Source organism: Bombus flavifrons, chromosome 8, assembly GCF_040668555.2.
Source record: "Bombus flavifrons isolate JBK064 chromosome 8, iyBomFlav1_principal, whole genome shotgun sequence".
Classification (NCBI taxonomy): domain Eukaryota; kingdom Metazoa; phylum Arthropoda; class Insecta; order Hymenoptera; family Apidae; genus Bombus; species Bombus flavifrons.
Genome location: NC_138449.1, coordinates 8602093 through 8616891, shown reverse-complemented (window position 1 = coordinate 8616891; position 14799 = coordinate 8602093). Strand labels below are relative to the sequence as shown.

The 14799-nt window shown below is 38.0% G+C and overlaps 1 protein-coding gene across 9 annotated transcripts in view; it reads left to right on the top strand.

The window, feature by feature from the left end:
- LOC138182723 (nucleolysin TIAR) overlaps positions 1 to 14799 on the top strand; it is a 585490-nt gene that overhangs the window by 378661 nt on the left and 192030 nt on the right. The window lies entirely within an intron of this gene.

The window sequence follows — 14799 nt, the reverse complement described above, 5'->3', positions numbered from 1 at the left end:
AAAAGAACTACTGCATACAAAATAGTGATAAGTACAACGATAGTCCGAGATAAAAAATGAGGAATATCAATATAGACCAATTTAACATTGTAACACAAGGTTACTGATTGTGGTCTTTCCTTTTAGATTGATATTTTGTGGTTTTAAAATGTTGTTATCAGGTTCTGTACGTTTCATTTTCATAGTATCAAATTTTGTTCATATAAAGGCACTACTCTAAATAACACGAAACTTAATGTACCTACTTGACTGTAATTAATTGGTATGCAAATGTTAGAATAACGTGTTAGAACAATACGCTGCTTTTCGCAGTGTAGTGCAAATATTTGACCAAAATTTCTCGAACGTATCTCGATAGAAAGCTTCGTAATACCAATTACCTTCATCCTTCTGAAGAAATTAATCTCATCTTCCCTTTAACGATACCGTTGACGTTAAACCGGCTAACCGTCGATTCTGAGCAAACGCGATAATATCAGCCACGCTAACTCTCTTCCAATCCCCTCAGAGTTGGGCTTTTCTTCTTCGATTCTTTCGTACGCCTACTTGCTCTCGATGGGCATCTCTCTTTTGTTCTGTGGCAAGTGGCGCGCGAAGCAAAGAGGTAAGAAGGCATAGGTGCCGGCGCAGGAAAGGGTGGAAACACCCTACGAGACGGGATAGCGTGTCTGTTTTGATTTATAAGAATTCGCCACGAACCTCTAACCTACCTTCCTAAGTCTGGCCTCACTCCTGCCTCTTCTAGATCGAGCTAGATCAACTCCCCCACCACCCGTTGCACCTATCTCGCGCGTGAATAATAGGCAGGTACCCAACTACCCGTCTTTCCGTTAACCTCGCCTCGTCCTTCACGTCTCCTTCTTCTTTTTCTTTATCCTCCCTCTTTGCCACTGTCTCCCGTGACGGTGCACCGATCATTCTTCTCCGCGGACAACGGACGAGTTTCGCTTCGTTGTCGGTCAACTAAACTATCTATCAACGATACGTTTCGATCGTACAACCCTCGATATAGAGTATGGTGGAATCTTTGGATGATATCGTGGTGGTCGTGTATTATGTACGTTGTTGTCCAGTTTCGGAGTGAGTTTTAAAGCGAAGCTGTTACAAGTCTCGCTCAACCGATCGAGGACCAACGTTGCGTCGAGGTAATTGTGATTTATTTTTTCAGCCAGCTCACGTTGAAACCTATTGAATTTGTATTTTTTTCTTTTTTTGTTACTCCTCCTATTTGGATAAAAAGAGTAAATATGCAATGTGATACAAATTAACGTATGCAGAGTTTTGGAAAATTACCTCGTTGGGATATTAATATACATATATATCTCCAATATCTTTTTATATTGGAATTATACGCAGATAATTAAAGATTCTTTGTTGGTATAATAATATCAAATATTTAACTCCACTTGCAGATGTTGAATCGGGCTAAATTTTCATGCATAAATGAAACTTAGCGGTGAATTAAACACGCTTGTGTCATCTTCCAATAACAATGCATCTCATTTATATTCTATCAATGATCCAATTTAGCTCTTTATAAGCTCTTTGTATAATTCTTCAACCTTTCTCTTCATCTATATATGGCTATTAATTTCTTGTTACGAAATAATCAATTTGACGTCGAGTATTAAGCAACGAATTGCTAATCATTTAATTGAATCTTTATTACTCTCGAGTTTTCTATTCTCAGTAAGTAAAAGCGTGTGAAATTAAATTCTCAGAAAGTAAAGTCCTCGTTAAATTTACCAATAGATCAATAAACTTACTCCTACAAAATTTCTATTATGATTTTTATTTTTCTTATAAGTATATTACATCTACTTGTATTTCTCAGAAATATATTATTTTTTGCGTGAATATTTCATATAGAAATTCACGGGAGTACTTGAATACTTGTTATAAAAAATTTTCATGGATACATTACATGCACGATGCAAAACTTTTCGAAATTTAATTAATACTGTAGTAATCATGACTTGGTAAAGTTTGAAAAAAATCCGGACACGTATTGCAATCGTGTATTTGACAGATAGATCTGACAGGGTACCTGTTAAAAAAATGTACGTTTTCCTTTCGATTCTATTCTCGTCATACTTTACATAGGTATACGTATATATCCATAAACTTCGAAACTGCTTCAAGTTTCATTCTTCGGAATAATGAGGTTACAAGAGACATAAAAATTGTACAAAGAATTCTGAATACGCTTTCTCACGCGTCGTTTCGTCGCTTCCTACGAAGGAACAACACCTCGATCGACACTCTAACAAAATTTCAGGAAAACCGTTCGAATTTGAAAAGGAAGAGAAAATAAATTTGTCGAAGCAGAGAAACTTTCCTTTCCCCGTTTTCCCTTGTTCTTCGTTCCTGCATCTCGTGAGCGCGCACCGATCGTTCTTCTCGTGGACGACGGTCTATGTACTTCGATCTCGTCATTGGTCAACGGGACGATCTATCAACGTTTGTGCCAGAACAAGAACCGTTACAAAACATTAGCGAGTCACGGAAGATTTTGCATTGACGTCTCGCAAGAGTGTACATATATCGGGACGTGTCATCAATCTTTTTACTTTAATGCACGCCAGTTAGACTCCCTGTGCCGTAGTCGAGACGAGTCGCGCAATGCTCCAGAGATGATGTTCGTCCATTTTCAGATGTCACACCCCAGCATTTGTAAACGTTACCGTTTGTCTGTCGTAATTAAACAGTTTTACGTAATGAGCTTAGCTCGCAAGCCTGACATCTTTGATTCTAATATAATGCACGTTAGTAACTGACATATTATTTTCGTTTTGCAGAGAAAGGTTAAATCGTGTATTCTTTAGCATCGTCAACGTAGGGAATTGAAAAAAGAGGGAAATGTTCTAATTTAATTTCTGTACACATTTTCCACGTTACAAGGTGCTAGAATAGCTCTATGCTGATTTTTCAAAATCGTTTGAAAATCTAACTCGCATCTCCTCTCTTTGCAAAGGGAAATAATGTAATAATATGTCGATTTTATTTTCACCTCGCAAAACGAGAAAATGGTATTGAACGCGCTTCGAAATATAGAGAGTAGTGCAAGAAACGTGTTACAAGTATATTTTAATGTTTCTTGTTAATGTTATGAACGTGTGTACGGAGACAACATCGTGCTACAGCGTAGAAAAGTCGTTGAAAAAAATGCTCACGGTGATCTAGACGAGGAACAAATACCGTTATTGGTCGGTGACAGGAAATGAAATGTCTACAAACTTTTTCGATATACGCTTGTCGACCTACTTATTTTCTGAATGAAAGCTTTCATAGTTGCACACCGTACTAGCATAATACAACTGTCGGTTTTAATCTATACAATTACCGACGCTTCTAAAAAAAAACTTTTAGTCTTCATACACGCCTTACGTTTTCTAATAATGCACCTTTGAACGGTTTCAGTTTATCGAGGTTCACAGAAACGCACACGACAAAAAAAATTTGTATTCAGGTTCGTATATTTATGCCTAAAAATTAAAAGTGATCTTCCGTTACGCTAAATGGTATAGACGTTTCCAATTAGTTTTTAAATCGCACAGTTTCAAAAGATTATTTTATGCTTTATTAATACAATGTATTCACGAGAATAAGAATGCGTTAAGAACCCTTGAAACATAAAAGCGTTACGTTAAATTTCACCCGAGATACTTGGTCCATTTTATACTATACTATACATATACGTGAATTCGTGGAGGATTAATTTGACTTTTCAGCGTAACATGGTAAATTGTTTCATTCGTTGGTTTTGAGAACGATTACCTCTGAAAAATTTCAATCTACTGTCTGAAACATGTTAAAACTTTTCCATCTCTGTTACTTTCATCTCAAAATTTATTTAAACGATATGATGTAGCATACGTTTGGGGCGTTTCGCATTGGTGTTATTCCACTGTTATCGACTTTATTCCTCATTCGAGAAACCGTTTTTATATTGTACCATGCTAATATAAGTTTTTATCCTGAAGACAAATTTTATTGCGTTTTAGACAAGATTGTAGATAAGTTTTTGTCGCTGGACATTATCAAACAAGAACTATGTTTAACAAAGAGATAGAAATAATATAGTAACAATAGTATTGTGAGAGTCACTCTTATTTATCATCGAATCATATACACATATAGTCATAATCGTACAAAATCTTATATGACATTTCTTACGAGCGTTCTTAAAGAAGAGACAGTTTTCTAAAGAAACTTTCATATGGCGGATAATTGTGGCAAAGTGATAAAAACGAAGCACGCTACTTCCTCTATTCCCCAGACACGGATATATCGTTTTGACAAAAAGGGAAAGGTAGTATCACGGAATTCGGTAATGAAGCTAAAAAGCTTTGAACATTGAACACTCGAAGCGAGCACTGGCAAGCTGTAAAGCGAATTAATGTGTTCTCGTTATTCGCGTACCGTGTTTCACTGTTAACTCGTAAAAAATTTTAATCCTTCGGTTAAGCCGTGATTGAAAGTTCAATCAGAGACGAAAATTGCACTTTGAGTAGGTACGTGAAAATTCTACAGGTCGTGTACCGGCTCATAAACAGAAAACGATTCCTCGAGTCCGAGACGAGTGTTGGCAGCAACGCGTATAACCAGCTTTCGTGCACGTTCAAATTTAGATAAAAATCAGCAGCTTTATGGCCGGTAGATTTTTTCGTTGATCTGCCCGGCGTAAATGCGAGGGTAGTTACGAAACACCCGCCGTGCCCGGTGAAAATAACGAATTAATAATGAAAATACTTTCGTTTGAAAAGGGCGTGTGTGAAGATCTTAATTTAAATGAACAATAAATTTCCGATTGCGCGGAAGCCCGATATTACGTACAATCCGACCACTGTCGCCAGCCGGTTCGTATCGGTAGCTCGAATTATTACCTTTATCTTAATTAAAACGGAAAGAGGTCCGTGAGCCATGCAGGTCGCTCGTAAAGCGTCTTACTTTGATTGCAGAAACAATACCTTGCTAACCTCGTGGTCAACGATCTATCTATCGCTTTCATACCTAGCAATTCTCATCTTTTCTCTTAGTTAGATATTCCTATGTACCCTAATGATTCTATTAAGTTGTCAAATTATTTAAACACCCACATATTTGTATCATATTCAAGAAAAAATTTGTATATTAACGCTTAATATTTAGATTTTAACGTATGGTAATGAAAATTGTTCGAGTTCATGTAGGATTAGGTTTGGGTTAGTTTCGATATTCTATTTAACTATTCCTTTTTTTTTTTTTTTTTCGCTGTTCGTAAGAGATTCTTAATAAGAATTTCAAAATTTGTGAAATCAAAATAACGATTAACTGTTAACGCTTATTAGGAGAAGACCATAGTATCAGATGACTAATTTTAATGAATATGTAGCAGTGGTCAAAAACTTCCTGCCTCTATATGGAAGTAACTTGGAAAGAGAAACTAAATACAAGAGTTTCGTTCGGTGTCCAAACACTGGGGCTCTCTGTTTATTGCCATTGATCATTTTTGAGTTTTGATCGTAGCAATCATATTTGAAATATTTCCGAAATCAAATACTATTAACTCGAATATATGACGATCAATAATTGTCTCTATCTCGAAAATTCGACAAAACATAGAAACCAAAAGTTCAGTATACATAATCGTTGTGTAAATGTAAGGTTTCTGTAGTATCAGAAATTTCACGCGATCGTATTATCAAGCATTTTCTGCGGATTTCGATTTTCGTTATAAATCGGCAGTATCGTTCAATTTTCTTCGATGCAAATGAAAAACATGAAAATGCAAAGTATTCATTATTGAAGTTTCAATATCCACCGGTAAAGTGTTGCACTTTGTTCCAGCCGGTCTCTCAATTTAATCGTGCTCCCGACTGTACATTTTAAAATAACAATCCTATTCCGGGCCACGAAAATTTTATACTCATACTCTCAGATATTTGTGGGGTCAGGTCAGTATTACTCCCTCGGGCGCACCGCGGCGGTCCCCTTCTACGTAAAATAGTTCCGCGCAAACCGTTCGCGAAAAATATAACACTCACTTCCAAAAAATCGGTTTACTACTCTGACGATAAGATAAAACTGGACGTTGCATACATCGCGCATAATGTGTCTCTTTCGTTATTGCGCCTTAAACGCAACACGTAGACGACACTTGATAAATTTTCAGAATGCTGCGAAGCGTACATCTAGTAAGTTGTACAAGAAATTAACGAAAATGGTCTTGTCATTCTGAAAAAGTTTCCATAAGTGTTTAAATACTTTCGCGAGCCGTCGTGCGTATATAACAGATGTAACATTATAGGATTGCTCCTTTTTTTTTTAAATTTGTCTACTAAATAAAAGCCATTAGCCAAAACAATATCGAAAGAAAAGCGTAATGAAAATGTTATTCGTATTCTCTAAAATAATGCAAAGTGCCGTTCGTATTTCAGAGATGAATCGTGTGACAGATCTCGTAGCACGTAGCAGAATCGATGATTCGATCTGGATCGATTCGTATAGTAGATTTCTCGAACTGGTATCGAAATTTCATGATGTAACGACATCTCGGAAGGTAACAGCGTTTGGAAAGCATCGAGCTGAAATGTATTGGCGGCGTGGGTGCATATATCGAATGTATCGATGGAGAAGCTTCTGGTCGGTTTGTATCGTAGGGTCCCAGTCAAACGTTGCCCGCTTATAAGCTCTCTCCTTGGCATGTGAAAAAGAAGGTGCGCGATAGAGGAAGGTGAAGCTATCCGCGGACGCAACAGTAACGAGAAGCCGATGCTCGTTTTTCAAGGAACGAGTTTCAGTTTGACGTAATGGCGGATCGTAGCAGCAATTTTATGAGATGTGAAATTAACCCTCTAACTGACTGATTCGGACCAGGTCAAGCCGAAATCAGTTTGCGAGACGAAGATTCGAAAAACCGATCGTGTATCGGGTCAGAAAATCAATATCATTGCGAGTTCTATCTAGCGAAAGCAAAGGGAACGTTTCAGTATGCCAAATGGAATGTTACGTCCGCGTATTGATTGACGCTGGCAAAATAGGGGTTGTACGAGAGATTCGACTCGTACAGTTATTAGAGTCCTACGAACTATTCGATTACAGGAATTTCATAGTTCGCTGCTCGCACCGCCACCGTTTTATGTAACTATTATTATACCTGTTAATTCGACTGTTCCGTGGCTGTTTGCGCGGAAGCGTTTGCCGTTGCTTATGCGGGACGACCGTTCCGCCAGCCAGCCAGCGATGTCGTGCGTTAAACGCCTGTAAATTAAATAAGCCCGCTCGAGAAATAGGCTTCCGACGAAATCTCTCGAGAAAGTGTGATTAACTGGATTTTTTCGAGCAAGCGGTATTAACGTCGCGTTGAGTAGCATTGCGCGTGTTAAGAAGGGTTATAATTAGATGTGCTTTGAATTACAGACTTCGTCTCCTTGTTTTCTCCGCGATCTTTGTCAATAAAATGGAGTTGTTTTTCCGTCGAATGTCGGCGTGACGGTGTTTGCCATTAATTTTGTCAAAAGAGAACGTTACAAAGGAGAATGAAGTTTGGAGTTGGATCGCGTAATCGAACGCCTGACTGATAAGTCATTAATGTTAGGGCCAGGATACTTGGAATAAGTTTCAGTTTATTTCGCCGGCGAATAAATTTAATTTCCTCGAGTTTAAATAAGATTTAACCAACGAAACGTCCACTTTGTTTCCACCCTCATTTAACTTTGAAAGCTTAAATTCCCTGCTTTCGAAAATGATTAGTCGTCCCACGAAATTCCCAGCTTCTGTCCCGTCTGACGAGACACTTCTATTCAGAAACTGCTTTTCATATTACTTTCGCTATATTCCAAGATAAAATTAAAAGAAGAAGAAAAAGCGGTCGGAAAAAAGGAAAACGTCGTTGGTAAGAACAACGCGTCGTACTCGTAAGAAGTTAATTTCATTTCTGTTGCAACTTTCTTCGTGACTAGACGTATTCCCGGAGGACACGCGCGGATAGAAATACCGAATTTCCAGCAGACAGCTTAGCAATGTACTCACATGGATTAAACGGAACCTTTTTACATTATCCGACTACCGTCAGGAACATCCGGCTTTTTTGTTTCGTTCCGCCCTCGATCTTGCATCCACGTCGCCCTTCCATCATTTTTTTTACGTTCGTTCCGCTCCCGTTTCCCTGCCCCACCCCATCCCCGTCTGGCGTAGCGTTGATCTCTTCTTTACCTTGGTTGGGCGTCTTATGGTCCACTGCATCTTGCAGATTCGTTTCCTCGGCTTAGCCGTTCTTGCCGGATCCAGCGCTGTCGCTTAATTACCAGCCGTTTACGTCTTAATTGTTAATTTAGCGCGTTACGTTATTCTTCGCGGTGCTCGTTAAAGGTGAAAATGCGGGTCGGTTACGTCGCTAGACGGGGAAATGAGATTTCTCTTGAGAACCGCGAAACGGAAACGAGAGAAACAAGGACAGTACAGGGCGGACCGAGCGAAGAAGAGACGAGAAAGAAAAAAATGGAAGAACGCTGCACTTTAACGCGACTATGCCGTTAATGGAACGTTGTAAAATGTATAGAAGAGCGAGAGAGAGAAAAAAGTGAGAAGTATAAAACTCCGGCTGCGCGATAAGAACGGTTGAAAGATAACAAGTTTACTGCCAGATGTTAACAAGTGTCTCGTTTTGAGTACTTTTCGCGAATGCTCCCGATTGCTGCGCGAAACCTTGCGAAAAGTCGCGCCAATGAGGGAAAATATTTAACGTACAATGCCAACAAACGAACTGCGTTCGTGCTTATCAGTAACTTTTGTTCCCTTTCATATTTCTAAGGTAAGATAAACTCTGTGTACAAAGATGAGTCACTGAATAAGTTATGTTCAATATAAGAAAATGAAAAACGTATGAAAGAAACTCTTTTTAGCGTCGGTATGAACTACGAATTACTAGTTTTCATGATAACTGTCAAGAGTCTGTATACATTTATCGCAGGAAAAAATTCAATTTATGAATTTGTGGTTTCTTCGATGTATTCTAACGTGATTATTTCTTTATTTTCAAGACTTTCCAGCTTCATTTTACGGCATTTGTGGTATCGCGTAGAAAAAATCGGTAGTTCCAAATTTTTTTGCAAAAATTGAACATTGATAACCGTGACACGTAGGATTAGAGTACAATTTTGATATTTTAGCGCTTTATTTGACGAATTGCTTGATTCGCCTTTGTGTTTGTTATTTATACTGAAATGCTATCCAAAATATACACAAAAATATTGTTATTTTCCATTTCATAAATTTAAAACAGTACAAATTTTATTTGTAACCGGCTGTGTTAGAGTTAATTGAAACTTCAAAATTAAACAAACAGTCATATCCGTAAAATTTTAATACTTCTGCTATGCTAACAGTGAAAATTAGTGAATTTATTACGAAACGCATACTTTATTATTTAATAAACTCCGTCTATAAACAAGGCATACAAAATTCGCTCAGTAGTCGACGTATTAATAAAACCAAAAGCGATGTAAACAGAGATTTTACATCAGGTCAACTACCATTCAAGCCCACGTTTCACGGTGGAAATTTAATTTCGAAGCCTATTCATTATTATGCTTTGCTGAACATGCTCCTTAATTACATTACTTAATATGTACTCAATACGTAACAAAATGCGGCACAGATGCCAGCGGCAAATCATCGAAGTTTCTCAAACGCTTTGCCAGAGATTCGATATAAGTATTCCAAAGTATAGTAATTCACGTTCCTACCTGTGACTGCATATCGGTGGTCAAGGTCCTCTTCTCGTTAGGTTAGACAGTGGTATTTTCCCTATATATTTCAGGGTCGGTGAAGAGTGCAGGTGCTCTCCTACCTCCGTCTCTGTCTTTCTCCGTGACCCTTCGCTGTTCGTTCTATCCTTCTTCGTCTCGCTTCTTGCGCAACCCACAGGAGAATATTTTGGTCACGTAGCAGCCATCGTTCTCTCTCAAATGCCGGAGCTTCCAAGCTCCGCGCTCAGTGCACCTCTCTGAGTGATATTTTGTCATTTAATCCTCTCTCGATGTTGAACGCCGTGCTCCTCGACGTTCTTCTCTTCTCCCTTCGCACGGTCTCTCTAATTTCCCGGAGAAGACACGTCGACTATTATCCATGGGCTGCTGGCATGTCCTTTGCTATGTCACCCTTGCCACCCGGTATCTATGCTGCCCTTTCGTAAAGTTTCCGAAGGTACATTGGTCTCGGCAGCAGGGCATCGAACTCCCAATCCTCTCGTTGAATCCCGATGGCGTAACAACGGCTTGTTCTGCGGGTTACACGAATGACCTAGCGACGATTTTTCTTCGCTGGATTCTGCCCTTTCCCTCCATCTCTCCCCGCTTATCACCCTTCCCCCTCTGTTTTGCCTCTCTTTCTCTCTCCTCGTGCCACCACCCTGGCTCCACTACTTTCTCCCTTTCTTTTGGTCTTGTTCTTCTCCTCTCGTCTTTCAAACCATGTTCTCTTTCTTCCACCATTGTTGTCTACCTCCATTGTCATTCGTCGCGCGAGCGGCTCGGCCGATAGCGCGGAACGGATTAACCCGTCTTTGTCGATGATACCTAGAAAGGAGGAGCCTCTTCTTCGTCCATCGGAGCTGTGCAATTAACGTCAAACGTCCTCTCGTACGTTCGGCTTCCCTTTTATGCTTTTGAATCGAAGACGGCCGAATTAGAGGTTCGCTGGGTATCATTTCAGAGTTATTAACGTTGATGGCGGTGTTGAATTTGTGATATCGGACTGAACGTAATTTCGAGTTTATCTCATCGGGCCTGATCTAGATCTAGACCAGAGGAATGCGTTGCCGCCTGCGGTTCATTGTATTTAACATTTCAACGGATAGGAACAGGGACAGCTTTGCTGAAAGCATAGAAAGGCAGTTTTGGATTATGTGTGAATTATTGGCGCACCGTTATCATACGCTGAATCTAACGTCACAGTAATTTTACTAATATTCGCGAGTTATTTCGTTGGCTGAAATAAATATCCTAGGTATTTGGCAAAATATAGTTTCGAGCGTTAAGTGATTTTAAGAAATTTATCGATCACTCTGACAGCAGTTTTGTACTTTGTGAAAGTGTATTTGCGGTATTTTTAAAGCTACTCTAGAAGGTACAACTGGTACAGTGATTCACGAAAGTATTTGAACAGTGACTTGATGCCATGGATAACTTTCATGACTCTATCGTAAGTGTTATATAATATATTTTGAAACTGTAGCGCTATTAATCAGACGCGAGTTACGCGATGTCTGTGACAAAAATGTTTTGTATAACGTACGTAATATATATACCTGTTCATAAAAGATGTCCATACGTATTGAAATACTTCTATAGAGTCACTGTGTTTTTAGAACGTAGAATGCTCGTATTGTATTGATCTTAAAATACCAAGTACATTGAAATATTCATTTTCTGAAACTAGCGAGTTTTAATATTCGTATTTTCAGCGGTAGAACATTTATGTTACGTAATAGTAAAAATTCACAATTTGCTGAATAATTAGCGTGGCGATTCGCAAACAAAATTTGTTTCCATTGCCAGGGGAAGCTTATGGTATTAAATGTCGTAGAAACTTGCTTGTCGGCAAAGCAACGATTAAAATTCAAAGGGATTTAAAATACCCGCGGGTTGAGATATAATTATATCGCGCATAATATCGGGAAAAAGAAGCCGTACAGTCACATAAAGAGATAAACGCGGTACAAAATTATCAATTATTCGCGGGTAAAATTTTGCTGCTGGCCATTAGCTTTGTCATTATTAATTTATGCTTAAACACACAGAGTGTTCGCTTTTAACCGCGACATTAAACGCCGAAAAGAGGAGGACAAATGGTATTTATTTAGATTGAGGTAGAATGAACAAATCGAAATAAGCGATCCTCGCTCTTTGCACATAAACAGTGTAAATTTATAATCGCGCTCGAACATCGCTTTTAAACATCGCAACTTGGCGTACGCGGTGAAACTAAAATAATTTCTGAAATGAAATGCATACATTCGGTCGCATACAAAAGTACACACCCCTTAAATATAAAATATTATAGAAAAAATTCTAACTCTACAAACTTTTTTGACGCATTAACACGAGTATTATTAAAATATAACAGGATTTATTCACATCCACCTTTATTAAGGTGAAAAAAAACGAAAAAATATAAAATACAAAATGCAATTAGTGTTACGACGTACGTATTATACGTACACGAAATTGTAAATATAATGGCATAATGAAAAATTATGAAAAATTTAACAAGGGTGACTTCTGTCATGAACTTTCCCACCTACAAGTGGCAAATCGTGAGTTCTAGATTCTTGTTGAGCAAATTTTTACGATCTTATAATTTGAAAATACTATAAATCCGCGAATGTACAATTTTACGGGTTTAGTTACATCAGATCGAGTTACATCAGACTGTTTGTATTTTGTCAAATGTAATTTATAGAATCCACCGTTCACATTACTTGTTTTATTGTCAAACTTGTTACAGTTACGCGAGAGAATTTATTGGCACCGGTAGCATGTAACTTGAGGCTTGTTCCGCTAATAATATTAGTTCTAAAATTTCGCTAATAATATTAGTTCAATTGTGCAAGTGGTCCCTGGTGAAATGGAAGGATCTTAAATTGCCATGGTGTTCGCACCATGATGCTTGCTGTTCGCAGAGGCAAATTTATTAGTCCCGGTTTCTATTTATAAACTAATAGTGATTTATAAACGACGGCAAAACAATGGTAAGGCACAACCATGAATCAATGCCACCAGCGGGGAAACGTTTCGCGTAGTTTCCCGAAACACGTTAAGCCTTTGCGAAAATTAAAGAGCTTTCGTGGAAATTACGAGGGACACGGTAAATCAGGCCAACCGGTTACGTCAAAATTGCATACTATTGGGACACGAGGTATTGGGGAAATATTTAAGTTCAGCTGGAAACCCTCGTGTAACCGTAATATTATCTTTTTCGCCGTTGCCGCTGGATGTATTAGACTTTAATTTAAAGTCAGAAATGAGATACGAGTTTGGATACGAGCTTTGATGATATTTGAATTACCAGTGACGCGCGCCCGATCGAGTTGAATTCACTGTCATTTCAACCGTTATTCTTCTCAATTTTACACGTGTCATTTTTGACTTATTGTTAAATCCGACTGGAAATGGATTTTCTCTCTTTTAAATTAAGCTGGTCAATTTGAACAATACGACGGAAAATATCGTCACATCATGAGAGAAAGGGCATGGATTCGTTGTTTATGATAACTAAAAATATCGAAGCGATATTTTCTGCTGTATTTTCGATCCTTTAATTTCCCTTTTTGATACATATGTATAATGATCAGTATGTAAATAGGAAAAATCCTAATATCAAAGTTAACCCAATCTTATTCCATTAAATAATTTTATAAGTTAACGAAAAAAAGGAAATAATTGCTATTGATATAGAGATTTTGTTGAAATATTAGATTTCTTCTTGTTGGTTGGTTCAGACGTAGAAATTCAACGACTGTAACAGGACTTTGTAATTTCCAATTTATCTTAATCTATTTATAATTAGTGTATATGTGTATACATGTATATAACTTCTTTGCGAATCGTAAACGTTTAAGTCTTACTTGATGCTGTCTTACGTATAATTCGTGTCATGAATTTCAACTCGAGACATGTATTTGATATGTGGCTGGTAAAAAAGTAAGAAAGAAGAGACGAGAGGAATAGAGAAGAGGGAGGGAGAAGTTCCTTCGTTATGCAGCAGCTTTAAGTCTAGGCTATGACAAAAAGAAATAGAGATCAGCAGCGTGGATAAAGATAGTTAAACAGGTTTTACTGACAATGGATGCAGCGTAAGTAGGTCAGAGAATAATAGTAAGGTGGAGTAATGGTCTTGTTGAGTGAAACTGCAGGATGTAAGCATGCATTTCCGTTTGCGAGAATAGTTTGGTCTCATCTCAATTGCGTTTCAATATAGGTTGAACGTATTTCGCATTTTGCTGAATGCGAATACTTAAAGCCCGATCATTCAACAAATCAACTACTTAAAACTACCTCAGTGATATATTAATTACTCCGAGATCATAGAACCGTAAATATATCACGTTTTCCCGTATAATACTATTTATTTCTTTAAATTTTTGTAGAAATTTGTATCATGCCATCTTTAGAGAGATGAAAAACTGTTTCTTAAATGTTCTTCTATCACAGTTTCTACATGAAATAAAACACTAATTAAACATATGGAAATTAATATTCTCAGATATGAATCTCAGTGCAAAGCGACAAAAATAAGATTACTCAATGTAACACGAGAGCAAAAAACCCGACCAACTCCATCTTCCACTAAATTCTCAAAAATTAAAAAAAGGAAAAACAGAATTCGTTACATAAAAATTATCAACGGATCTGTACAAGCTTTCGAGTTTTTCTATTCGATCGACAAACCAGTGATTTTCATTTGCCGTTACATTTATTCCAGCGGTTAACGGCTATATTAATCGGCAGAGAGGGCTATAGAAGGAACTAAAAACGGAAAGCCAACGACGGAGGAGGATCATATTCGCGATCGTAACTATACCAATTCGTTTCCCTGCCTATAATCCACCACTTTGCTCCTTTTATTTGCCGAGATAGATAAACGGCTTTCGTGTCTCTTGGAATAACCGGCTGCGATACTGCGGCATGAAATTGGACGACACTGTCACAAGAATCGCATTAGTCGTCGGGGAGGTAGCGTGCTGGAAAGTGCACACACAAGCTAATTACAGGACGACACGAATGTCTCTAATTACTTTTATTCCAATTCCAACGA